The sequence below is a fragment of the Adiantum capillus-veneris genome, chromosome 4 (genome assembly GCF_014529385.1).
Source record: "Adiantum capillus-veneris isolate H3 chromosome 4, ASM1452938v2, whole genome shotgun sequence".
NCBI lineage: Eukaryota > Viridiplantae > Streptophyta > Polypodiopsida > Polypodiales > Pteridaceae > Adiantum > Adiantum capillus-veneris.
This window is the reverse complement of record NC_140934.1, coordinates 71,798,596-71,825,631: the sequence shown is the minus strand read 5'-3', so window position 1 is coordinate 71,825,631 and position 27,036 is coordinate 71,798,596. Positions and strand designations below refer to the sequence as shown.

Here is a 27,036-nt window from a genome sequence, read left to right as displayed (position 1 = left end):
TATCAGACTTGATCTCTTCCTGATTCTCATTGTTAAATTTAGGCTGATTATCAACTTCTTTTGCTTGGGCTCTCGTCAACTGTTGTTTCATTCTCAGAACCCACAGGCGATGGTATGGAATTTACCATGTTCAAAGAAGTTTTACCCCTTTTATCCGGATGATTTGGGCAATCTACGATAAGTGAGTGACTCCATATTGATTACAAAAAAGCATTTACTCTTACAATATCTATTTTAGGAGAGTCTTCCATAAGGTGATCACCATTACATTTGTAACAAGGTCCTCTAGGCATAGGTGCACTAGCATAAGGTCTTTCGGGATACGAAGTTCTAGATTTAGGTCCTCCAGGAGCTATAAACATTACAAGTTTCTATTTCCAGTTATGTGGTCCTTCTCTCCTTGATGCTGGCATTTCAGAGGTGTTTCCACCTTCTTCCTTTCAACCTTCAGAGTGAGGCATTTCCTCATAGCTCGAGTAGCTAGGACGGTTATAGCCTCCTTGTTTCTCATAATATGATGTTGACACTAATGCTCTTTCTTGTGATTCCTCTGTAGAGGCAGCATATCCGACATCTATGTGTCCTTCTCCTGGCAAGGGTGGTTGAGCCCCAAGTACTGGCATGGGATTTTCTGCTCCTATCGGATAATGAGTCAGACTTGGTGCATATCTTGGTGGCATGAGTGCTCCTATTTGCTGTCCCATTGATTGTTCTCTCATATAGTTCTTGTTGTAAAAGCACTCCTTGGTTGTGTGGTTTGTGAATTTCTTCTCTATGTCACACCATCTAGATGATCTCTGCGGTAAGATTGGACATTCTCTCGACAAGTGGTCTCCTCCACAATTATAGCATCTTTTGGGTTTTGGCACAGGTGCCGCTACTACTACATTTACCTATTTCAAAAGCTCTTCAACCAATTGTTCGTAATTGACCATGACATCCATCTTTTTTGTAGTTTTGACCAAAGATGTCTTGCTCAAAGTTGAACTCTTCTTGTCACCACTTCTTTTTGCTTCATTCACCAAAAATCTTACAGTTATCGACCATATCTATAGCCACTTTGGTTACCTCAGCTAACACTTCTTTAGGTACAAATATTTTTTTAGAACCTCACTCCGTAAGCCTCAAATAAATCAACTGACTATCCTAGTTTCCTTAGGAAGTTCATCCACTGGACATCTCTTTACATAGTGCTTCATTCGTCTGGAAGCATCTCTCACTAATTCCTTGTTTTTCTGCTCAAAGTTTATAATCTGGGAGTAAGAGTTATGTTCTAAACCCCTCTTGAAGAACTCTCCCGTGAATTCATCATAGAAATATTCCATGCTTGGAAACTCCACATTTTTTAAGGATTGAAACCAATCTGTAGCGTCTCCCTCTAGGGTCATTCCAAATCCTTGAACTTGCATCCTATGGTCATTGATATTTTCAGCCTCTATGACCTGCAGGAAGCTGGCCACATGTGCAAATGGGTCTCTTGATCTAGAAAGTGATTTGTTCACCTACTTAGCTACTTGTGAGGGTCTAACTCGCCGGTCTCCAAAGGTTCTACCTAGATCCGCTCCTTCTAAGCCATCATCTACTGGAGCTCCTACTATAGGTACTCTCCTTGCCGATATTCTGGCATTCATTCCATGGGATGGTGGATGTGTTGGTCTCGTATAGACAAAATGTCCACCTCTCATTTCTGATATTTTGCCTAACATACTTGAACTAGGAGTCTTTTTTTCGGGACCCCTCATGAGTTCCAGCTATTACCACTCCTTTTCGACTAGTGGTTTCCCTCTGGCTGCTTTTCTCTCGTCTTAAGTACTCACTCTCTCTTTGTAACTCATCCATGAATTCAACCTCAACCTTCTCATCACTCATAGGCTTTATAGGTTCTAGGTAAATTGTTTACACAGATACTCCAATAATCCAAAAATTAAGAAGATCTATTTGAACGGTTTTACAATATCTTCGTCCACACTTGTCTACTATGAGGGTAGGGTGTCTTGCCTTACTTGTATCCTCAAATACGTACAAGTATTTCTCTTCAGTCAACTCTCTAGGCACAGGTTTTATACATTTGTAAAATGTGCTTCCCATTTCTAGCCTTATGCGGTACAATCCATCTCCTAAGTGGTTGGTAGAGACTTTTCTCACTAGAGTAGCGGTCTTGTATAAGGTCATAGGAATTTCGGTTGTTAACAATGTTAAATTCCTTCCTACTCACCACTATCTTCCCAAACTCGTCCACTAAGTCAGAATCTTCCACAAGACGATATTGGGCACCTTTAGTGTCCACATAGCAATCAAAATTGTAATATGCATCCACATATTCTGGTGCCATTCCATGAACATCGCCGCAATGGTAATAGTAATTTCGATTAATGTCCTGGTATATGGCTGTTGCATGTCGGTTAGTTTATTTGAACAAAAACTCAATCTTATTTTCTTCCTCAAAGATGCTAGAGGTTCCTGCCACTAGGTTACCACTCAAAATACTTCGCCCTTTTCCTTAAGAAGCCATTCAAGAGGATGAATAGTCAGATGATGTACTAGATCTTTCCTTAATAGCAGTCAAGGGTTCTAAGTCATCTTGATTGACAGTCTCTTCAATAGATACCCTACTCACTTCACTTTTGACACTCTTAGCTCCTGACTTAAAAAAGGTTCCTAATCTCAAATACATAAGAGATTGAAAGCCATTCACTGTTCTGTTGTATCTACAAAAGTAAGATTAGCCTTTTTTGGACTCAAGGGTTGAATATCAATCCCAACTTGTATAATTTTTTTGTATAAAACAAGATAGACGACAAGTTGAGACTAGTACTAATTACAAACAATATCTGGTCTGTCTAACCCATGCAAATGTTATTGTCAAATAATCATTGATTCCTGCAATCAAGTCTTATATCTAGCTCCTTGCTCTAAGGTTTCTGCTAGTCCAAATTCACTTTTGAAAGTTTTTATGGACTCCTTAGAGTGTCTAGATCTCTAATATGATGTCAACTTCTCAGTTTGGCCCAGTTCATATGAGTCTTATATCGCAATATAAGTCTCAAAGTATGACTCTCGGGTCAAATTTCAATTTTGACTTACTTTTGGATTTCGCCTGCTCTTACAAGGCCTCTTGCCAATTTTCACTCAATTTAGGCACGCACTTTGGCTTCTGGGTCAATTCTAGTGTTTCCTTTCAGAAACGCAATTTCTTGAAAAGGGTTTTGGAGTACTTATATCAACCCAAATGACTTGAAACTTGGCATGCGATCTTGATATGACAAGGTCAATGTACCCCTAAAAGGGTTTGCAAAATTCAGCTTCTAAGACCTATGTGAGTCTTATATCGTGCTATAAGACTAAAAGTGGCCATCTTATATGATGTTTCAACTGTTTTGACTCCCTTGTCTTCCTCTTGGTCTAATAACCTTAGTTATCAAGTTTTATCCCAAATGGAGTTTATTTTGTCCCTGCTTGATACTTGGTTCCGTTTTAGAATGCAAGCGTGGTCTTCTTGTCCCTTTTCAGTTGTTCCATCTTTTCCCAAAGTTGGTGTACAATCTTCTTTTAAGCTGGTAAACACAATGCAAGTGCCCAAATTTCAAAATGCTGGCCCCTTACCTCTTAAACACAATTTTGAACGTTATCTCAAGTGTTGGATCCAAATCCAAATGTATGGTCAATTGACACCCTATAAGGATGTATGGGGTGGGTTTTGCTTTCAAGGCAAGCAAATGGCCTTGTTGTTTCTTCCTTTTGTTTGTTTTGCATTTTTCTCAGCGTTTTTTACACTATTTCTACATAACCATATCCAAACAATCACAAACCAAAAACCATAACTCTACTCGACATTTCTTAACTAAAACTAACTAGTTATAGACCCTCAGCAAGACACTGGCTTCCTGGCTATCTACCAGACCTCATGATATCTTCTCTGAATTTAAGTTGTCTCTAGCCTAAGCTAAAGCAAACTACCATCATGCAAGTGCCGTAGGCTTCCTACTTATGGTCTCGTGCCTTTGACAACAAAGCCAATGTTGCGGGAGCAACTCACACGTGAATAGTGTTGGAAACACCTCTCAACATAATGTCAATCAAGGCCACAAGTCACACGGATGATCAAAATAAATGTAATTAAAAAAGGTTTTTGGAATCCAGAATCCTTCTTTCAGTAAAAGAGACTAGGAAGTTACAAAAATGAAATAGGCTTGTTACAAGGTAAATTTGTAGCAATATCTATCGTAGTTGTCCTAGGCTGCCAACAATTTTGGAGGATAGGAGCAAGGCAGGACATCCTTTCCTCATAATAGACAAGCATGGACAAAGGTATTGTAAAATTGTTCAAATAGATCTTCTTAATTTTCACATTAATGGAGTATCTGAGTCAACGGTTTATCCAGAATCAACAAAGCCAAAGATTGAGACTGAGCTTATGGCTGAGTCACAAAGGGAGACGATGTTTATGAGGCCAGAGACAAGCAGCCAACAAGAGACCACTACTTAAAAGGAAGGAGTTGTTATAGCTGGAACGATTATGAGGGGTCCCGAAAGGAAGAATCCTAGCACAAGTATGATGGCTGAGAGATCGAAAATGAGAGGTGGACATTCAGTTAAGGTTGGACCTGTAAGGTCTCTACTTTCAAATTGCACAAAAGTTCTATTGCGCATTTGTATTTTTTTGAACCATCACTCCTTATTTAAGATATTTGAGTTCAAACTATGAATCGTAGGTTGAGAAAACCTAGAAATTAAAATTTACGCTACAAAATTCTGACATGTTTAGCTATATGAATCACTAACTAACATATTGCAAGGCTTATTTACTGATTGTAGAATTTTCTTTTACTACTGTAAAGTCAATAGAAGAATGTAAAGTTTAACTTAAAAATGTAACGTAAATTATCATTAAGGAAATAAATAAAATAATTATAAAGACAAAAGAATACACAGGGATGACAAATGAAGGCACATGGATCACATAGGAGGGGACAAAGTGGGACACACTGTCACATGAAAAAGGAGAGGCTACTCTTGACTAATCTTAAGGAGGAGGGGGTTGTGTGGCCTTATCTTTTGATGATAATGACAAAGTGGTCAAGCTCATGGGTACCACAAGGGTACCAAAAATGCGGGTATGATTTTTGGGAAAAAAAATATTTTTAAAAAAAATTTTAAAAAATTTTAAAAAATTTTTAAAAAACATTTTTGAAAAAAAAGTTGGACGTTTTTCTTTCTGTTATAAATAGAGCATCCATGCTCACACTTTAGACATAGAGATTGCCTCTATAGCGCTCACGAAGTGCTGCCACTTCTCTTAGAGAGAAGGCGTCCACAAACCAGTAAGAGAGCAAAAACTCTAGTGGACTAATAAGGTGCGTATTAATTAAGCATTCAAATTAACTTTAGGAATGACGTATGTGTGCTATCTCTTACTCTAATCTGTCTAATAGATTAGTAAGATTCAATTAGCTATGTGTGTATGTGTGCTATCTCTTACTCTAATCTCTCCAATAGATTAGTAAGATTCAATTAGATATGTGTGTGTGTGTGCTATCTATTACTCCAATCTTCTAATAGATTAGTAAGATTCAATTAGCTTTAAGAAGGAAATTTCACTTGTAATTTACACACTTAATTTTTGATTAATTAAGATTAGCAAATATTTGATGTATAGAAATTAGATGTAGAACAATAACACTAAGTGTGAATCCGAGTTGGCGAGGGTTCAAATTACAAACTCTCTTTGAAAACAAGGAGATTACTAGGGAAATTGATCAATTTAAAGTTCTAAGTGTAGTACAAAAAAAATGGCTCCAAAGCGTGCTTGAACCCAAGGCGCTAATGATCATGAAGCTGGTACAAGTAACGGTGGAATCCCTGCGGAAAATGCTATGTCTCCACCAATCGCACCAATCGGAGCTATGCTACAGGTTAGTATTGCAGTTTCAAGTTATGCATCATTGCATATGCGAGACCATAGGAATATATTATTTACCTTATGAAAAGAAACCACGGACCGAAACCACGGGGCTTCACCCCAAGAAACTCGTCATATGCTTGACAAGTAGGAAAGATTGTCTGGTTAAACTGGTTGCTATAGGAAAGAATGTTTGTCCAAAACCTTCTGTATGGTTTCTCTCAAATCTCTCTACTTATTAGCGTTGGTATTATGTGGCAGTTGCCGAGGCGTGAGATGACGCCCAGAATGGCACCACTGATGCTGTGGTGGGAGTACACCCAGATTAGACCAGCTGGATACCGCAATTTTGTTTTGCCGTGGCGTGAGGATGACGCCAAGATTGTCACCGTTGTTGCTATGACGGGAGTACGTCCAGATTAGCACAACGAGTACTTGTCGAGCGGTATGGGATGCTCATGAGGACAAGGGTTTTTATAAATAATGTATATACGGATCGGACATAATAGCGCCAGTAGAGATTCTTGAGTGAACCTAATCCAAGGGTTGTTGGTTTAAAATTGGATGACTTCTTGTTTGACAATTGTTTGTAATACTGTTTGAAGGGTTGTTTTAATGAACCAGTATCATAAGTAAAGTAAAGGAACATGTATGTTTAAACAGTGTGGTAGTAATTAGATAACAAAAGAAGGGTGAGTGTGGTGTGGAAAGTGGGAGAATGATACCCCGACGGTATTATTCTATGGACGGGTGGACCCGATGAGTCGGTAACTTTCCAATGCTAGTTTTTTTTTTTGTCATAAATCTTAAAAGAGACAAACCTTGGCGGCTGTGCTTCTGAAACATGGAGAAAAAAGCGCACAGGTTGGTCACTCTAAGATTTATGCTTTTAGATATAATTGATTGTAGATAGTTTTTAGATAGGGTTATGGTGGTCACGCTCCGCCATAGCGAGATAGGACCAATCCTTCACTAACGGTTCATGCCCGTGGCTACGTAGTAGCTAAGGCAATGTCCGTTGGTTTTTCCTTATCAGGATTGGAGACCTATCAAAGGTACTCTGCTCCTCTCGACAAGGGGTAGGGACCTCACACTGGTATCAGAGCCTAGGTTAAAGCTTGGGGAGATTTTTAGATTGATGTTTGGATATTGAAGGATGCGAATGTTTGAAATAATAGAAGAACCTCGAAAAATTGTATTGAGTTTTTATATGGTATTGAAGACTGAACTTTCCTGGTACTCGAAAATGTTCATTCAGCCTACCAAAAATTCTAGGTGTTCACCATCGTGTTTGAAAATGCATGCCAATCACCGAATTATCAGTTTCGAAAAAGGGTGATGATAATTTTGGATAGGGTGTTTGCACCACCTATTCCAAGGGTGCATAGAGGTATCAACTGGAGTCCATCTGGAGGAATCTATACCATCGATGCTGACAAGATATGGTGCATGGATACCAATCTCAAGAAAATTCGTTGGGCAGAGGAGTTAAAAGTCATCGAAGTTTATCTTTTCCTTGGTACTAAGATTCCGGATGCTACCATTACCTTGGGAGGAGAAAAGATATCTCAGACTCAATGGGTCTATAACCAAGTTACAAAAGTTATCCATGGTGGTAGGATTCGACCCATATGTGTATCTCGTAGCTTTCAAGGGTCAAAAGAAACTTATTATTTTGATCCTTTAGCCTATCCTTTTGTAGTCACTAAACTCAAAATATAGAGACATTACAATCCTTGTACCTAAAGACTACCAACCATGGTAGCAAATAATATGTGTATAAATAAAGTTTGGATTAATATTATCTTTTGTTTTTATTATTATCTGATCAAGTATTGCCTTAAATTGGATTAAAATTAGAGTATCCAATAAAGTTTCACTTAATCTATATTGCACAGAGTGCGGTGTACACATCTCTTCAAGAGAAAAAGCTACTTCTCAAGAAAGCTAAACTTCCCTCTTTCAAAGGGGAAGAAGCCCTAGTTGAGCGCGATGCAGAAGTGTGGCTCGAAGAGATGGAGGATTATTTTGTTGCTGCTGGTACTACTCCCGATAACCAAGCAATGTTGGCTATGTTTCGTCTCACGGGGGATGCCAAGCTTTGGTGGAAACAACACTGCAAAGATAATCAAGTAGCTCAAAACACTCAAACTTGGGAAGACATTAAGTATGCTGTCAAAGGACGTTATCTTCCACCTGCACACGAATCCCTTAAGATGAATGAATTCTTCAACTTACGTCAGTTTCATCTTACAGTGGAAGAATAATACTCCAAATTTGTAACTCTTAGGCGCCATGCTTCGCCAATGACCGCAGATCAACAAGTAGCCCGTTTCTGCCAAGGGCTAAATACTCTTCTAGAAGCCATGAGGCCTGTAAATTTGCAAGATGCTCTTTTAAAAGCTAAACCCTTAGCTAAAGAGATATCAAACTCTCAAAGGGTACAAAATGGAAATTTAAGGAATGTTGGAAGGAGAGGACGATCTATGACGTGGAACCAAAGGCAAGTTTACCCAGTTCACCAAACTAATCCAATAGTTGCAGCTTCAGCAAATGGAGCTCAAAATGCATATCTTAGATGCTATGAATGCAACGAGCTAGGACATTTCAGGAATGTATGTCCTAGGCGAGTCTCCGCAACAAATACACCTAATCGAGATAGAGGACGAGGCCAAATAATAAATCGTGGAGGAAGAAATGGAGGACGAGGTCGAGGGCGTGGAATGGCTGCCAGAGTCAATGCTATCATAGGAGAACCAACATTGGGAGAAGAACAAGAGGAAAGAGCAACTCTACATGCTGCAATTGATAACCCAAGAGTGCATTAGGAGGAGTCCTTACTCAAGAAGGAAGGCCTTTAGCTTATACTTCTCGGAAGCTTAGGATTCATGAAGTGAATTATGCCACACATGATTTAGAATTGCTAGCAATTATTCACGCTCTCAAGCTATGGAGACATTATCTATTGGGATGCAAATTCCAGTTGGTAACAGATCACAAGAGCCTTAAGTGGATTTTTACCCAACCTAACCTTAACATGAGACAGAGGAGATGGATAGAGCTCATGCATGAATATGATTTTGATATTAAATTTAGACCAGGTAAGGATAATGTTGTGGCAGATGCCCTAAGCCATAAATCTTTTCTGGGGGCAATTTCCATGGCTAACAACCCTATTTTAGACAAGGTCTCCTATGCTGCTGTCAGAGATGCAGATTACCAGATGCTTGCTAGTATCCTACATGAAGAGAGGGTATCATCAAATCATCCTAAACCTCTACATTACTCCTTAGAAGATGGGAAAATTTACTATAGGAATCGATTATGCATACCTAAGGATTCTACCCTAAGGAATGCTATCCTATATGAAGCACATGATGGCCCAACTTCAGGACATCCAGGTTATGCCAAAACCATCAATGAAACTCTCAGAAGTTACTATTGGCAAGGTATGAAGGATGATGTCCTTCGCTATGTCAAGCAGTGTTTGTCTTGTCAAAGGATTAAGGAAGAGAGACTAAAGATGCCAGGTAAATTACATCCTTTAGATATTCCCCAAATGAAATGGGAATGTATTAGCATGGACTTTATCACCGGGTTTCCTTCTGTCCAAGCTGGCTATGATTCAATCATGGTCATAGTCGACTTGCTTACTAAAGTGGCTCACTTAATCCCAGTCAAGACAACCTTTACAGCTTCAGATATTGCTCGTCTGTTTGTGAAGGAGGTTTTCAGAATTCATGGTTTACCCAAGAGGATTTTTAGCGATCGTGATGCCAAGTTTACTTCAAATTTTTGGGTATCATTGTTTCAAGCTATTGGAACCCAGTTATGTTTTAGTACTACTTATCATCCTCAAAATGATGGCCAAACTGAAAGAGTTAATCAAGTAATTGAAGACATCCTTAGAGCCTACTGCAATAGAGAACCTCGCAAGTGGATTCAATACCTACCCTTGGTAGAGTATGCATACAATTCCTCTACTCATAGAAGTATTGGAATGACACCTTTTAATGCTCTTTATGGTCAAGAATGTTTATCACCTCTTAACTTTTCTGACCCCACTATAAGGGTAGAAGCCTCAAAGAAAATGCTTAAAGAAACGGAAGCTCAAACCAAAGCTATTCGAAGGGATATTCAAGTGGCTCAAGATCGACAAAAGAAGTACGCCGACTTAAAAAGATCTGATTGGATTTTTTAAGAAGGTGACAAAGTTTTCTTACGAGTAAAACCCAAAAAGAGCAATTTGTCTCTGGGAAGGTATAAGAAGCTTAGCTACCGATATAGTGGACCTTACGAAATTATCAAGGTTGTAAGTGATCAAGAATATAGACTAAAAATCCCCTCTCATCTCAAAGTGCATGATGTATTTCATGTAAGCCTGTTAAAACCTTACGTATATAACCCTGACCATGTTCTTGATGATGAGCAAATCATTTTACCTGCTCAAGATGTTCTACAACTCCAACCTAGAACTATCCTAGAAACTCGGGAGAGAAAGCTTAGGAATAGATCCATCAAAGAACATCTTATCTTATGGAAGGATTTCCCTGTAGAAGATGCTACTTGGGAAGATGAGACATCCCTTCTTAAGGATTACCCTTCACTGTTCTTGAGATGAGGGCATCTCAAATTCTAAGTTAGGGAGATTGTAAGGTCTCTACTTTCAAATTGCACACATGTTCTATTATGCATTTGTATTTTTTTGAACCATCACTCCTTATTTAAGATATTCGAGTTCAAATTATGAATCGTACGTTGAGAAAACCTAGAAATTAAAATTTACGTTACAAAATTCTGACATGTTTAGCTATATGAATCACTAACTAACTTATTGCAAGACTTATTTACTGATTGTAGAATTTTCTTTTACTAGTGTAAAGTCAATAGAAGAATATAAAGTTTAACTTAAAAATGTAAAGTAAATCATCATTAAGGAAATAAATAAAATAATTATAAAGACAAAAGAATACACAGGGATGACAAATGAAGGCACATGGATCACATAGGAGGGGACAAAGTGGGACACACTGTCACATGAAAAAGGAGAGGCTACTCTTGACTAATCTTAAGGAGGAGGGGGTTGTGTGGCCTTATCTTTTGATGATAATGACAAAGTGGTCAAGCTCATGGGTGCCACAAGGGTACCAAAAACGCGGGTATGATTTTTGGAAAAAAAAATATTTAAAAAAAATTTGAAAAAAAAATTTGAAAAAAAAGTTGGACGTTTTTCTTTCTATTATAAATAGAGCATCCATGCTCACACTTTAGACATAGAGATTGCCTCTATAGCTCTCACGAAGTGCTGCCACTTCTCTTAGAGAGAAGGCGTCCATAAACCAGTAAGAGAGCAAAAACTCTAGTGGACTAATAAGGTGCGTATTAATCAAGCATTCAATTAACTTTAGGAATGACGTATGTGTGCTATCTCTTACTCTATTCTATCTAATAGATTAGTAAGATTCAATTAGCTATGTGTGTATGTGTGCTATCTCTTACTCTAATCTCTCTAATAGATTAGTAAGATTCAATTAGATATGTGTGTGTGTGTGCTATCTATTACTCTAATCTTCTAATAGATTAGTAAGATTCAATTAGCTTTAAGAAGGATTGTGTGTGTGTGTGTGCTATCTTTTAAGAAGGATATGTGTGTGTGTGTGTGCTATCTTTTACTCTAATCTTCTAATAGATTAGTAAGATTCAATTAGCTATGTGTGTATGTGTGCTATCTCTTACTCTAAACTCTCTAATAGATTAGTAATATTCAATTAGATATGTGTGTGTGTGTGTGCTATCTATTACTCTAATCTTCTAATAGATTAGTAAGATTCAATTAGCTTTAAGAAGGATATGTGTGTGTATGTGCTATCTTTTACTCTAATCTCTCTAAGTATATCTACTCTCTCTAGTTAGTAGATCTTCACTATTAACTTATGTATAGTTAATTGAAAGTTAATACATAAGAGAACTCATCATATTCTCATTATACATGATGAAATTCTCATTCACCAATGTTATTATCAATTAGGTTAAATAGAATTTTGAATAATACTAAAAATTGATTTAGTTGAAGTATAGAAATTGAAGTTAGAATTGGATTAGAAATGTCATGCATAAAAGTAATGCATTCCTAAACTTTCACTCGTAATTTACACACTTAATTTTTGATTAATTAAGATTAGCAAAATTTGATGTATAGAAATTAGATGTAGAACAACAACACTAAGTGTGAATCCGAGTTGCGAAGGTTCAAATTACAGACTCTCTTTGAAAAAAGGAGATTACTAGGGAAATTGACCAATTTAGAGTTCTAAGTGTATAACATAAGTGTAGTACAAAAAAAATGGCTCCAAAGCGTGCTTGAACCCAAGGTGCTAATGATCATGAAGCTGGTACAAGTAACGGTGGAATCCCTGCGGAAAATGCTATGTCTCCACCAATAGGACCAATCGGAGCCATGGTATAGGTTAGTATTGCAGTTTCAAGTTATGCATCATTGCATATGCGAGACCATAGGAATATATTATTTACCTTATGAAAAGAAACCACGGACCGAAACCACGGGCTTCACCCCAAGAAACTCATCATATGTTTGACAAGTAGGAAATTGTCTGGTTAAACTGGTTGCTATAGGAAAGAATGTTTGTCCAAAACCTTCTGTATGGTTTCTCTCATGTCTCTCTACTTATTAGCGTTGGTATTATGTGGCAGTTGCCGAGGCGTGAGATGACGCCCAGGATGGCACCACTGATGCTGTGGTGGGAGTACACCCAGATTAGACCAGCTGGATACTGCAGTTTTGTTTTGCCGTGGCGTGAGGATGACGCCCAGATTGGCACCGTTGTTGCTGTGACGGGAGTACGTCCAGATTAGCACAACGAGTACTTGTCGAGTGGTATGGGATGCTCATGAGGACAAGGGTTTTTATAAATAATGTATATACGGATCGGACATAATAGCGCCAGTAGAGATTCTTGAGTGAACTTAATCCAAGGGTTGTTGGTTTAAAATTGGATGACTTCTTGTTTGACAATTGTTTGTAATACTGTTTGAAGGGTTGTTTTAATGAACCAGTATCATAAGTAAAGTAAAGGAACATGTATGTTTAAACAGTGTGGTAGTAATTAGATAACAAAAGAAGGGTGAGTGTGGTGTGGAATGTGGGAGAATGATACCCCGACGGTATCATTCTATGGACGGGTGGACCCGATGAGTCGGGTAACTTTCCAACGCTAGAATTTTTTTCTAGTCATAAATCTTAAAAGAGACAAACCTTGGCGGCTATGCTTCTGAAACATGGAGAAAAAAGCGCACAGGTTGGTCACTCTAAGATTTATACTTTTAGGTATAATTGATTATAGATAGTTTTTAGATAGGGTTATGGTGGTCACGCTCGCCATAGCGAGATAGGACCAATCCTTCACTAACGGTTCATGCCCATGGCTACGTAGTAGCTAAGGCAATGTCCGTTGGTTTTTCCTTATCAGGATTGGAGACCTATCAAAGGTACTCTGCTCCTCTCGACAAGGGGTAGGGACCTCACAGGACCAACACATCCACCACCACATGGAATGAATGTCAGAGCACCGGTAGGGAGAGTACCTATATTAGGAGCTCCATTAGTGGATGGTTTAGGAGGTGCAACCTTGGGGATTCCAAGAGAAAGGTGCGTTAGACCATCACAAGTTGCAAAATGGGTGAACAAAAAATTTTTAAGATCAAGAGACCCATTTCCATATGTTTCCAGCTTCCTTCAAGTTGTCGAGGTTGAGAGTATCAATGATCAGTGGCGGCGGGGACACAGTTCCATGGATTTCGAATGACCTTAAAAGGCGATGCAGTTGAATTCATGGGAGAGTTTTCCGATAGGGGGGTTTAGAGGATACTTTTTGCTCCCAAATTATCAACTTTGAACAAAAAACCAAGGAATCAGTGAGAGATGCTTCTAGGCGGATGAAGCATTATGTGAAGAGATGTCCAATAGATGAACTTTCTATGGAAGATAGGATACTCAATAGGTTTATCCAAGGCTTAAGAAGTGAGGTTTTCAAAAAGTACTTGTACCTAAAGAAGTGAACAACCCTAGATGAGGTAACCGAAGAGGCGATAGATATGGTTGATAATTGAAAAATTTTTTAGGATGAAACAAAGAAAAGCAATGACAAGAAGAGCTTGACTTCTAGTGAGACATCTTCTGTTAAAACTACGAATAAGACAAATGTGGTGGTCAACTACAAGCAGTTAACCAAAGAGCTCTTACGTCAGGTAAATGCAATGGTAGCAGTAGCAACACCTGTACCTAAGCCAAAGATATGCTATAACTGCAGAGGAGACCATTTACCAAGAGATTGTTATGTCTTACGTTAGAGAGCACCTAAATGGTGCGACATAAAAAAGAAATACATCAACCATACAGTAGAGGAGTGATTTTGCAATAAGAACTACGTCAGAGAACACCAATGGGACAACAAGCAGGAGCACCCATGCCACCAAGGTATGCACCAGGTCCGACTCATTATCCAACAAGAGTGGAAAAGCCCATGCCAGTACTTGGGACTCAACCACATTTTCTAGGAGAGGGACAAGTGGATGTCAGATATACAACATCTAAAGAGGAATCACAAGAAAGAGCATTAGTGCCAACATTGTATTATGAGGAACAAGGGGGCTATAATCATCCTAGAAACCCTGGTTATGAGGGAATGCCTCAATCAGAAGGATGGAATACAGAAGGTGGAAATGTCCTTGAAATGCCTACACCAATGAGGGAAGGAACCCATAATTGGGAACAACAACCAGTAATGTTCATAGCTTGTAATGGTGACCATCTTATGAAAGATTGTCCTAGGACAGATATCGTAAGAGTAAGCGCATATTGTAGTGAATGTGGGACCACACCCTTCATTGCAGATTGCCAAAATCATCCAAACAAAAAGGGTAAAACTTCTTTGAACATGGTTAATTTGATACCATCACCTGTAGGTTTTGAGAACAAGACAACGATTCCTGTTAAGGTAGTTACGAGAGCACAAGCAAAGAAGGTTGATGACCAGTTTAGAGTAATGATGAGAATCGAGAAGATGTAAAGACTGACAAGTCTAGCATCAGTCGAGACAACCCATAGAAGGAAAGAAGATCCAAGATGAAGGCTAGACATGAGCAGAAACAAAAGGCTGTAGAGGCTGAGCTGGCAATAGCCTGAGAGCAATTGAAACAGCAAAGGGAAGTTGAATCCCTTAAATCAGCAGAGGCGTTGAGGAGTGCGATCTCAGGAGGATCCGTTTTAGTAGACAAAATAATAGAGCCAATTGAGGAAATCTTGCAGGCTTATGAGGCAAGATTGAGGAACAAACACACCCTAGAGCAAACATGGATGACACATCCTTATCCAAAGTTAGAGAAACAGAGACTAGAGATGTGTCAGTAGCTAATTGAAATTGCTGAGGCATTGCTAGAACCTCTGCCTTACTATAGAATAGAAGGAGAGGATAGTTAGACCACCAAGCAAGGAAGACCAAACCCAGACAGAAGTTAGGCTTCAAGAAGCGCTAGAACACAATGAGAGACCATTGCTTGACAATGAGGATCAAAGAATAATTCCCAACACCATTAGGGAAACTTTGAGGTCAGTTTTGTGCCCTGTAAGAAATCATGGAGAGAGAAAACGGTTTCCATTTTTTAAAATAAGGAGAAAGAGCATCGAATCTAAAAAGGAGGGTAAATATGAAAGTTTTTATCAAAGGGGTCACTTTCAAAATTGTGTTGAATATCACTTTCAAACGTGGGCGAACTGTTGCTTTCAAATCTACTTGAAAAATATCCTTCTCCGCTTCCATCTAAAACTCTCCCTCTCAATTTGAGCAGTTTCTCAATCCCTCCAAAACATTTCATTCAAAATTCAAAAGTTCAAAATTCAAAACTAATATATTTCTACACTTTCTCCAAATCTACACCATTTTTATAATTATTATTTCCATCTTATCATTTCTAATATCTAGAACTACAAAAAACCATGAGCTTTGCTAAAACAAGTTGCTTTTATATAACGATTGGGGGAATTTTATTTATCTTCTTGAAAGAAAATAGGTTTCTGAGCTACAATAATTAAAATCACAAGAATAACCAAAACTCATAGAAGATGTCAAAATTTGGGGATATGGACACCGGCGTTGCGTCTGGAGCGCCCAAAAACCCCAAGGATGACCCCGATCATGCCTCTTTTGGACACCCGGAGAGGTTGAAAAGTCCAAAAAAGGAGAGGTTCATCCGGTAGGGGAATTTAGTGTAGCCCTTCACTGAATTTTCCTACCGGGTGAACCTCCCCATTTTTGGCATTTTCTGGACTTTTCGTCCTCTCCGGGTGTCAAAAAGAGGCATCCAAGAAGGGCTACATCAAATTCCTCTATTGGGTGAATGCCCTCTTTTTTGGCCTTTTTTGGACTTTTCCAGCTCTCTGGATGTCCAAAAGAGGCATGGTCGGGGTCGTTCTTGGGGTTTTAGGCACTTTGGACGTAATGGCAGTGTCCAAATCCCCAAACTTTGACCTCTTACATGCGTTTTACTAGAGCTAAGGATTTTGCTAGCTACTGAGCTACGAGAGGAAAAAGAGAGTTGAAGTGGCAGAGCTAGATCTAGCTTCTACTAGTTGGAAGGGACATCAAGGGAAGAAGGAGATAAGAGGAGGGGTAAAAAAACAATTGAAAGCAACACCATTTGGGAACTTTAGCACTTTCACCTTGTGAAAGTGATAATTATCTAAACTTTTGTCAAAAGAAAATGTCATTTTAGAAATTTAACTTGATTTTTAAATTTTCAGATTCCGTAACAGAAACTCTTCTCTCATTGGCTGAGAGCACTCTCTCTCTACATGCTAAAAGGCACAAAAATGACCTCAAGACTTCCTTAATGCATGGATGAGTCAATAAAGGACTTTCTACCTTATGTTCCTATCATAGAGGAGCAGTGGCTAGAAGAATTGTGGGAAATTGTGAGAAAGACACAAGAAAAAGAGGAGTCCAAGACAGTTAAGTCGGCACCTTTCTCAGAACTTAATCTAAATAGATCACTTTGGGATGTTGAGTCTAGATCATTTCAAGGGGATGTTGGTTCTATTGCGTCAAAATATAGTAGACCAACATCTTTAAGAAATTTGCCACCATACATGGGAGATTATGAGGCGAAGTTAGAGATCAGAAGATTGTTGTAACAAAGGTTAAGAGGAACGAAAGAACTGGATACTAACACTTTGATGGACTTATTATCTACGCCAGTTAAGTGCACAATCACATTGGTTGAATTGTTGAAAATCAGACCAAGCATGTGGACGGAGGTAGGTGAATGTCTTGAGAAATTTGGCATCAAAAACTTGAACATTAGCTGAACAACATGGACCAACCGAGATCCAGTACCAAATCTGTACCTATAAACAAGGTTGGAGAGTACTATGAGGGTGAAGATGGCAATACGACATTACCTATTGAGTACAATGGAATTGAAACAAAAGCTATACTTAACAATGGAGTGGGCATTGCCATAGCCACTAAAGAAGTTTGAAAAAAATGGGAAAAACCAGCAATAAGAACGACAAGAAAGACCCATGGGATTACTTGAATCGGTAGTGGTGTCTTCTTGTGGCATAGAGTATGAACATTTAAGGTCCCTCTCTAACCCTAGACCCTCCTTAAACCTAGAAAAATCTGGAAAAAGACCAAGTGTGGTAAAGAGACATGACTCAATTACATAAGACAAGAATGTCATAAGCAAGCTATTTACAAGGAGCAAATGCCTCCCCAGAAATTCAGAAGAAAAATAAGACTATTTTAGAGTTTTGGTCAGAATCCGCGCATAACGGGTCTAGCTCGGGAAGAGATGGTAAAGAGTCTCAACTTGGTTGGAATAAATAAAATTAAAGTAACTAAGAAGAAACTAGGACCAATAGGAATTTGCCAAGTCTTAAAAGGATAAAGTCTCAAGAAATCAAAAAGAGAAAAGATTGGAGGAAATTTTCTTAAAGGAAAAAGATTGAAGGATATTTTGAAAAAAAATTTAGAGTAATAATCTTTTCTTCTTAAATAAAAATTTACTTCTGAAAAATGGAAATAGACCCATTGACTTTGGTGACATAAATAAGAGGAGAATCCCCAAAATATCTACTATGTGTCAAGAGAAGGCTAACCACATGTGCCAAACCTTGCAATATTCCACTCATTCTCTCTCTGACATTGGATTGAGGTCCAAGATACCCCTCTCTCTCCTAAATTCAATTTTTCCATGTAGAATACCTGGTATTTGATCCCCAAGCCTGTATACATACTGTATTTTGCCCAAATGATATATAAACAACCTTTCCCCTTTGCATTTTAGAGGACATTGCTACGCTAATGCACACTTGCCATGCTCAATTTATGCCTTAAGTAACTTCAAGGTTTCCATGAAACCTTGCCCTCTATCTCTACCTCTCTTGAAGACCAAGCCCTTGAGGGTTTTGTGAAGAAAAACATCTTTCCTCCCTCTTCAAGGTGGACACCTCCACTCTCCCTCTTCCTTGAACCTCACAACTCTTCAAGAAGGACCTTCATACAAACTTCCCTCTTGACTTAGAGAAGTTAAAAACCTCATACTTGGAAGCTTTAATGGTGACCTTGCACACATAGGAAGGATTATGTGCTTATGTGCATGCTTCAATGGAAACCTTGCACTCATAGGAAGCTTTAATGGTGACCTTGCACACATAGGAAGGATTATGTGTTTATGTGCATGCTTTAATCACAACCTTGCACTCATAGGAATCTTTAATGGTGAACTTGCACACATAGGAAGGATTATGTGTTTATATGCATGCTTTAATGGCAACCTTGCACTCATAGGAAGCTTTAATGGTGACCTTTCACACAAAGGAAAGTCTATGTGTTTATGTGTAACCTTGCACACCTAGTAAGTTTTATGATAACCTTATGTGGTTAGGGTTTAAAATACAATGGAAATGCCTCTTTTTAGTAAGAAAATTTATGGTTATAATCCTCACTTTCAAGCTTTAATGGAAGCGGCTTGAGGTTTATGTACCAACCCTCTTCTTAGCCAAGCTTACATGAGAAGCTTAAGTTCATAGGATAGACATCTCCTTGTTATAACTTCAATAAGAACTTGAGTTTTTTGACCAAGCTTTAAGGGAAAGATTTAGATTCTCATCGTATCTCTAAAGCAAGCCTTAATGGAAAGCTTGAAGACTCATAAATTATAGGGTTATGTCTAAATTCCCTTTGGTTAGAAACTATATTTTTAGTCACCTCTTTCTGAGCGCTTCTTTGCAAAGCTTATTACCTTTAAACTAGGGACATATGGTAGTCATCCCCCATGTCTTCACTAAGCTTCAATAGGAAGTGGTGCTAGAAATTATAGGAAGACCTTCTTTGGATCTTGGACTAGCTTCCAATGGAAAGTTAGATACCATAAGAGAAAGTAGTTGCCCAAGCTACAATGGAAGATAGTTAAAGTTTGGTATTGAAAAGTAAGTTTTAAGTTGTCTAATTCATGTTCGTTTGTAATTACGGGGATGGGGGAGCAAGGGGAAAACTTCACGGGATTGGCACCCGGGTTATTTGAACCAAAAACTCCACAAGCTTCCATGGAAATGCCCAATGGATGGAATGGATTGCAAAAAACTTGGGAACGTACAAATCGTGGGTCAACTTATAATTTGACATTCCGCAGAAACCTAAACTACTCAAACAATTATGGAAACTCCGCTTGTTTTTGGTAATAAGCTAGTTGATAATTAATTAAAGAAAAATAGGGATTAAGATTGGTAATTCAAAGAACCCATGGAAATTACTAACTACGAGTCAAAATGAACCTTGAAAGGTGTGCCCATTGCACAACATATAATCAAACTAGGAGTTTTAAAGTTTGTTTGGAAATGACCCGAACCCGGAAGGGAACTTCTTGGGGTCAATTTGATTGAAAGGCTGGACCAGTGATTAATTTCTTGGGGAACTTGAGGGAGATGGGTCCTGTTCGGCTACGACAGTGTAACCGTCTTGTGAAATATACCTAGGTCATTCATGCCCAAGGAAAAGGGATGAATGGGCTCTTTTATTTTGTTGGCCCCAGCCAGGCAAAATGCCCGTGGTTTGTATTAGAAATCGGCCATAATCCGGGTTGGCCTGATGCCAATAGATGGATGAGGAACTCTTGGTCAGGGAGGATGTTGTGAAGTGAATGAAGAAATTTTGTTCGGTTTGATTGCTTAAAAAGGAATGGAAAGTCTAGGAACCTAGGGCTATCCTGTACAACTATCACCAGATGGTGCTATACCTCTCAAAAATGTTTAAGAAGGAATATTTACATTAAATTAGAAGAGCCTTTTTCAAACACTTAAAATCTAGAAAATATTGTGAAGGTGCTGCCATTTTGATGGCTGGTACTTGATTATCTCGGACTTGGTTCAAGTGAGATGAATTGGTTGAAACTTCTTGTGTTGCATGATTAGTTAGGAGAACTACATACCTAACTATTTTATCAGATAGAGGTAAAGAAATGAATTAAAAAGTTTCTAAATAAAGAACTAGTGGGAACAACAAGATTAATTTCCCTTAACGAGGGTATGCAATTTGATTGCATGCTGCTTGTTGGTCTGACGTTGTCTGATAAACTGTGTTCCCTGATTTTGTAGTAATTAGTACTACCTAGGGAAGGGATTATTCATCAAATGGTTTGGTGGGTGGGTGGAATCCGGAGGGTCAGTTGGCTGAATGTTAAATTAAATCTTTAAATTAATGTTAGGTTTACGAGGAAGAAAATGGGTAATGGGGACGAGAGTAACCGAGTAGGATTTTAAAAAAATCATTCTTCTTAGGGGAAAGTGGTAACTGACGTGCCTGCTAGTCAGGAAAAAGGGGTTATCACCATGAACCAAGGAAGAACAAGAAGTCAATACCAAACCTTCAAGTATAAGATCAAGAGAATCAAGACCAATGACCACGAATTCGTGTGCGAATAATAGAAAGCAGACAAAGCCAGATTATTTATAATAAAAGAGTAGAATCATCAAATCAAGGGATTTACCCCCTTGGGTAGGCATTCGAGATAGGCCGAGGTCCTGTCTGGGTGTCAGTCCCAAGTGCGAGGGATACCTGCTGATAACGTAGTCCATTTCCTGGAACGGTTTGGAGGACTAGGGAAGTTGGGTACGGTCGAGTTTGGGGTATGGCCCTCACAAGTGGTATCAGAGCCAAGGTTTTCAATCTGGACCTCAAATATTTTAATCCTTGAAAAGTTACAATTTTTTATGCACCCAATCGAAGTATCATTAGCAAAGAATTTTTTTGCTTAAATTATTATAGAAAATTCTTGATGAAAGCTTTTTTTTAAAGATGGCGTGGAATCAGAAAGAAGAAGAAGCTTATCAGATAATCATTGAATAAATGGAATCAACCACTTTAGAACAAAGGAGTGCTATGATGGCACATTTGGATGAACTTTTCTTTCCTAATGAAAGTAAAAATAGTGGAAATTTTGCTGATATAAAATGGATAGAGATAGAGGACGACAAGATTACTCAAATAAGTGTTTGGAGACATAAATATTTTTTGAAAAACCTACGCCTAGTCATGATCCAAGAAAATTTGGGATTTGGACCAGAAAGATATTGTGGTTTCAAAACCTATGCCCCAAATTTTGAGAGAAAACTATTGCTCCTTACATTCAATTTACCCCACAAAAAGATTTGTATCCACTCAAACCCTCAAAAGTTAGAAGGACCCTTTCTGCATTCTCCTTGGAAAGAAATTGGGGAAGCTATTTGTAGCCGATCTTCTCTTTCCAGGAAAGAGCTTATATCCTTATTTCCTTATCGAGATTTCTGGATACCTTGAAACCACGAATGTAAATCGCTAAGGATAGGTACTGGATCTTTTGTACACATCCCTTCTAATAGTAATTTTGTATACATACTTATCTTTCAAATCAAAGATTATCTTTTAAATCGTACTGTCTATTGAAAGTCTCAAAATAAATAAAGTTTCAAATTTTAAGTCTCCGTATGATAAAGATCTGTATTGATTACCAACGAGTCAATTGGTATTCTGATATGTAAAAATTAGATTGACAAAGTTGTGAGCTTTTGAGTATTGATAAGATGCTAAAAGTGAGATGTAATGTTCCTCGCAGAACTAAACCATGCCGCCCAAAAGATCTACTCCTAGAGAAAGAGGAACTCCCACTCCTGCTACAGATCAAGCTCCTCTTGTAGCAGAAATGGATAATTCTAGAACTCAGACTGACATTCCGAAGGAAGATTTTGGAAGAGATAAAGACCTTAGTTCACTGCTCAAGTCATTCCAACCTGAAGCTTTTTCAAGAGAAGGTCCAAACATGGAAAAAGGGTTAGAAGAATGCATCATCTCCATGGATGACTATTTTGCCTTGGCTAAGTATAATTATCTTACCCAAAGCATCATGGGTAGAGCCAAGTTAATGGGATCAACAAAGGTATGGTGGAAGTTGAACTGCCAGTCAAGAGGCATGGCAGAAGGCACCCAGAGTTGGGAGGAATTACAGCGTTGCCTGAAGGAATGATATTGGCCCTTGAATTACTCAACTAAAAAAATGAATGAGTTTTTAGCCTGTGCTTGGAGAGGAAGAGCTATTGACATCTATTATGAAGACTTTGTCAGACTTTCTAGATATGCCCCTTTGATCAGTGAAGAGCAAAAGCTCAACTGCTTCATCTTTGGTTTGGAAGGAAAACTCGCAGATAAAGTAGAGGCTCTACGCCCTGCAAATCTAGCAGATGCATTAATACAAGCAAGATTTGTAGGATGTTCTCCATTATATCAAGTGCATGTACTACTTCCTTTTATCTATGCTTCCACATTTACATGTTTGCATCTTGTCATTTGAATTCTAACAGTGCATAAAATTTATGAAGTTCTAACATTTCCAATTTAGATGCTATAAATTTTTCAAACTTCTAGTATCTTGTTCTTCTCTTTGAGTTTGGTCTATTAGTTGGCTTTAAGTAGGTATCAAGACCTTAGGCTAAACTAGGCCACTTAATTTCTCACTTTAATTCCTAAATAGTCTATTAATTGTAGTAACTTTAGTAATGTTTTAGGCTATGAGGATATAGTTCTCTCTAGTTTTTCCACCTAAGTGTGACTTGTGTTATGGAAGCCCATGTGTTAAGCTGGTATTTGAGACCTCGAGTCTCCTGGCTAGTTTATGCTCAAGCTGGTATTTGAGACCTTTAGTCTCCCAGCTTTGAGACCTCGAGTCTCCCAGCTACTTGTAGAAACTATGACAACAACAAAAAAGAAAACAAAGAAAAAAAAAGAAAAAAAAAGGAGAAAAAGAAAAGATAAATCAAATAGCACAAACTTCCTTGTATTTTATGTGGATCACACTTAAGTGGTATAAGTGACAAGACCACTAGTCCTTAGAGCCCGACGAGCATTCCTAGGGTTAAATACTCTTTAGTTGACATTTTTAATTAACGTTGGTCAATCTAGTACTTACTTTATCCCTAGCTCTTGTGTACTTCTCTTAGAGTCGACGTAATAGACGCTAACTCAATTGCATTTTATTCAGGTACTACGCTTGTTCTAGTTGGCAATGTTACAATTCATGATTTTGTTTTTGCATTTCCTAGAATATCATGTATGCATCTCACTTATTGCACACATGTACATGTTGCCTTTGAGCTTTTACAATGTTGTTTTTCTTCTGACACATGTACTTCTTCGTGGATCCTGATGTTGAACTGTTATATTCTGAGGACGAAATCTACATCAGGAAGGGGGGCATGCTAACCACTGGCATCCACTTTTAGTAGTCATGGGCAGGGCTTGTCGATCCAATAGGAAAAGGGTAAGAGTGATCGCCGATGAGAGGGCACTCTAACATGAACATTCAAGGGTTAGTTGGCTAAGTATGGGTGTCCAGGTGTGAATGGTGCGAGCTCATATAAAAGTCACCTAAACCTAAAAATCAATCATTCGCTCATTTGTGCAATGCAAGAAGAGTGCTCTTGCTCAATAGTGTGTGTGTGTGTGTGTGTGCTTGAGAGAGAGAGAGAGAGAGAGAGAGAGAGAGAGAGAGAGAGAGAGAGAGAGTGATCGAGGATTGCAACGGCACGACGGCGGCGAGGTGGTTGAGCGCGGCGTAGCGGCAGCTCCTTCTTCTTTGCGGCGAGGAATCCTCCACGATAGCAAGCGTAGAGCGGTGAGTGACACACCATCATCATCTTTGAGCTTACTAGTTTAGGCTAGTTGCATGCTTGGAGCCATCTGTGGCTCGCCCACAGTGCTAGGCAAGGCCGTTGCTTTGATACGTGTGGCAAAAGCCCACAGGAAACTTTGAACACTGCATCTTACCCAAAATACAGCCTTCAAAAGGATGCTTCACAGGTGCGTCAGGAGGGGGCAAAGAAGCAACCATATTAGATTTCTATAAATGCAACAAATTGGCAAAATTTGGATGCTCAAAACGTGCATGCCAAAGTTTTGCATCATGAATCGTACATCTGTCATCCACAAATTTCACAACAAGACTAAGTCTAGCAAGTGCAAATACAGACAAAAGGTTCTTTTTGATCCCATGCATATAAAGTGCATCAACAAGTGTGAAAGAACTACCATTTGCACTAGTTAACACAATCTTTCACCCCTTGGACCAAAAACAAGACTTTGTTGGCACAAGTGACTGTATTCCCATGAGGGACAAACTCGAGAGAGGTAAACAAGTCACGATGTGAGGTAATGTGCTTTGTAGCACCACTGTCAAAGTATTGATAGGCGCTAATGTGGAGTGTGTAGGAGTGTGAGAGAAGAGGGAATTGGGGAAAAAGGAGAAGCTGCACAGCACAGTGGGTTAGCGGAGAGGAAAGTGAGAGAGTAAGTCAACTCTCTCACTTTCTCTCCCTATATTGATTAGGGGAAAAAGTAAGTAAGGGTGATTTCCCACGGCCACCTGGGCTACACCCCAACAACCTCCCACTTGAAGGTCATGGTGGCCAATAGTGGCATCGGTATAGTTAGTCTATACAAAGTTGATGAAGCATTGCCTAGGATTCATCCTACACCCATAAGTTCTATGCAATGTGTAAATCGCTCCGAGGCTAGGCTCTTCGTAACAGCATCTCCGGGATTGTTGTCGGTGTGGTCTTTGACAAGCTCGATGCGCTTGCCAGCCAATGCATCTCGTATGACATGGTATCTGACTTCTATGTGTTTCGACTTTGAGTGAAACACCGGATTCTTTGCCAAAGCAATGGCATTCTGATTATCACAATGCAGTACTGGAACCTCTGAATGCCCAAATCTCCCACTAGACGAGCTAACCATATGGCTTCCTTGCTTGCGTCGGGCGCAGCAACATATTCTGTCTCAATGGTAGATGAAGACGTGCAATCTTGGAGACACGATCTCCAAGTGGTAGTTGCTCCAACAAACATGAACACATAGCCAGACGTGTATCTTCTACAATCCACGCAACCCGCATAATCCGCATCCGTGTAACCTACAATAGATGCATCATTGTTTCCGAAGCGTAAACACTTGCTGGTTGTACCCTTCAAGTATCTAAGGATTTTCTTCACTCCTTCCCAATGCTTCTTGCCCCAGGGTTTTCCGTCTACCTACTAACCACTCCCACTGCATGTGCAATGTCTGGTCTTGTGGCTACCATAGTGTACATTAAACTGCCAACTACTGAAGAATATGGCACTTTCATCATTTCTTTTTTCTCAGCAATTGTCTTGAGAGAATCGTCCTTGCTAAGTTTGGAGTATGTCTGCATTGGGGTACTCAGCGACTTCCCCCCTTGCATACTGAAACATTGCAAGATTTTGTGGATGTACTTTTCTTGGGATAATTCAAGAATTCCACGTTGCCTGTCCCTCTTGATTTGCATACCAAGAAAATAATTGGCATTTCCCAAATCTTTCATGGAAAACTAAGTGCTTAGCATCTTTTCCAACTAATCGATTTCATCAATTGATTTGCCAGCGATAAGAGTATCATCTACGTACAAGATCAAGATGATTAAAGAACCAATGTTCAACCTCTTTGTGTATAAGCAGTGATCCTCTTGACTTCTTATGTAACCCTAAGACTACATGAATTTGTCGAATTTTTGATACCATTACCTTGAACCTTGCTTTTTAAGTCTACAAATCAATCCTACCCTCGTTGGCTTTTGGGTGTCACATACAAAACCCTCTGGTTGTTTCATGTAGACATCTTAACCTAGATCCCCGTGAAACATTGTTTTCACCTCAATTTGGACAAGTTCCATGTCCTGGATAGCAACCAAGCCAAGCACAGTGCGATTGTAGTCATCTTGACTAATGGACAGAAAATCTCATCAAAATCCACACCTTTTTGCTGCTTGAAACCCTTGGCAACCAGGCGAGTCTTGTACCTAGGCTTGAGATCTTCTGTTGTATACTTCTTCTTGTATACCCACTTGCAAGGTAAAGCATTTTTTCCTTTTGGTAATTCAACCAAATCCCATGTTTCATTAGCCACAATCAAATTGTATTCTGATTGCATAGCCTATTCCCACTTAACGCTATCGTCCATTTGTATAGCTTCTTTGTAGCAGGTTGGCTCTCCATCGTCAGTGACCAAAATGTGGTGTATACCTGGCTTAAACCACTCTGGTGCACGTGATACTCTTACAGAGCATCTCAATGCCTGACTGCTGGACTCTGCTCTCTCCAGAGCAATGGTAGTATCTTGCACTTGAGGATTAGGTGCAACACTATTGAACTAATTTGGTTCGGAGGATACATCCTCAAAATGAACACGTATATCCTCAAATTCTTTAATGTGCATTTTTGATTCATTGAAAATCACGTGTAAGCTATGGATGACTTTGTTGGATTCTGGGTGCTAGAGACGATAGCCCATCTCTCCATTTGCACCATAGCCGACACCATAGCCGATAAAAATGCATTTGTGTGACCTGGGATCTAACTTGCAACGAAGTTCTTTGGGCACATGTGCATATGCCTCACATCCAAATACACATAAATCGTCATAGCTTGGTGTTTTCCTAGTTTATAGTTCCTTTGGAATTTTGAAATTCAAAGAAGAATTAGGTGACCTGTGAACGGGATTGGGGAGCACCACAGACGG

At 39.0% G+C, this 27,036-nt stretch overlaps 1 pseudogene; it reads right to left on the bottom strand.

Annotated features, from left to right (window-relative positions):
• Positions 1 to 1,713: 1,713 nt before the first annotated feature.
• Positions 1,714 to 2,674, bottom strand: LOC147459396 (uncharacterized; annotated as a pseudogene).
• Between the last annotated feature and the right edge of the window lie 24,362 nt (positions 2,675 to 27,036).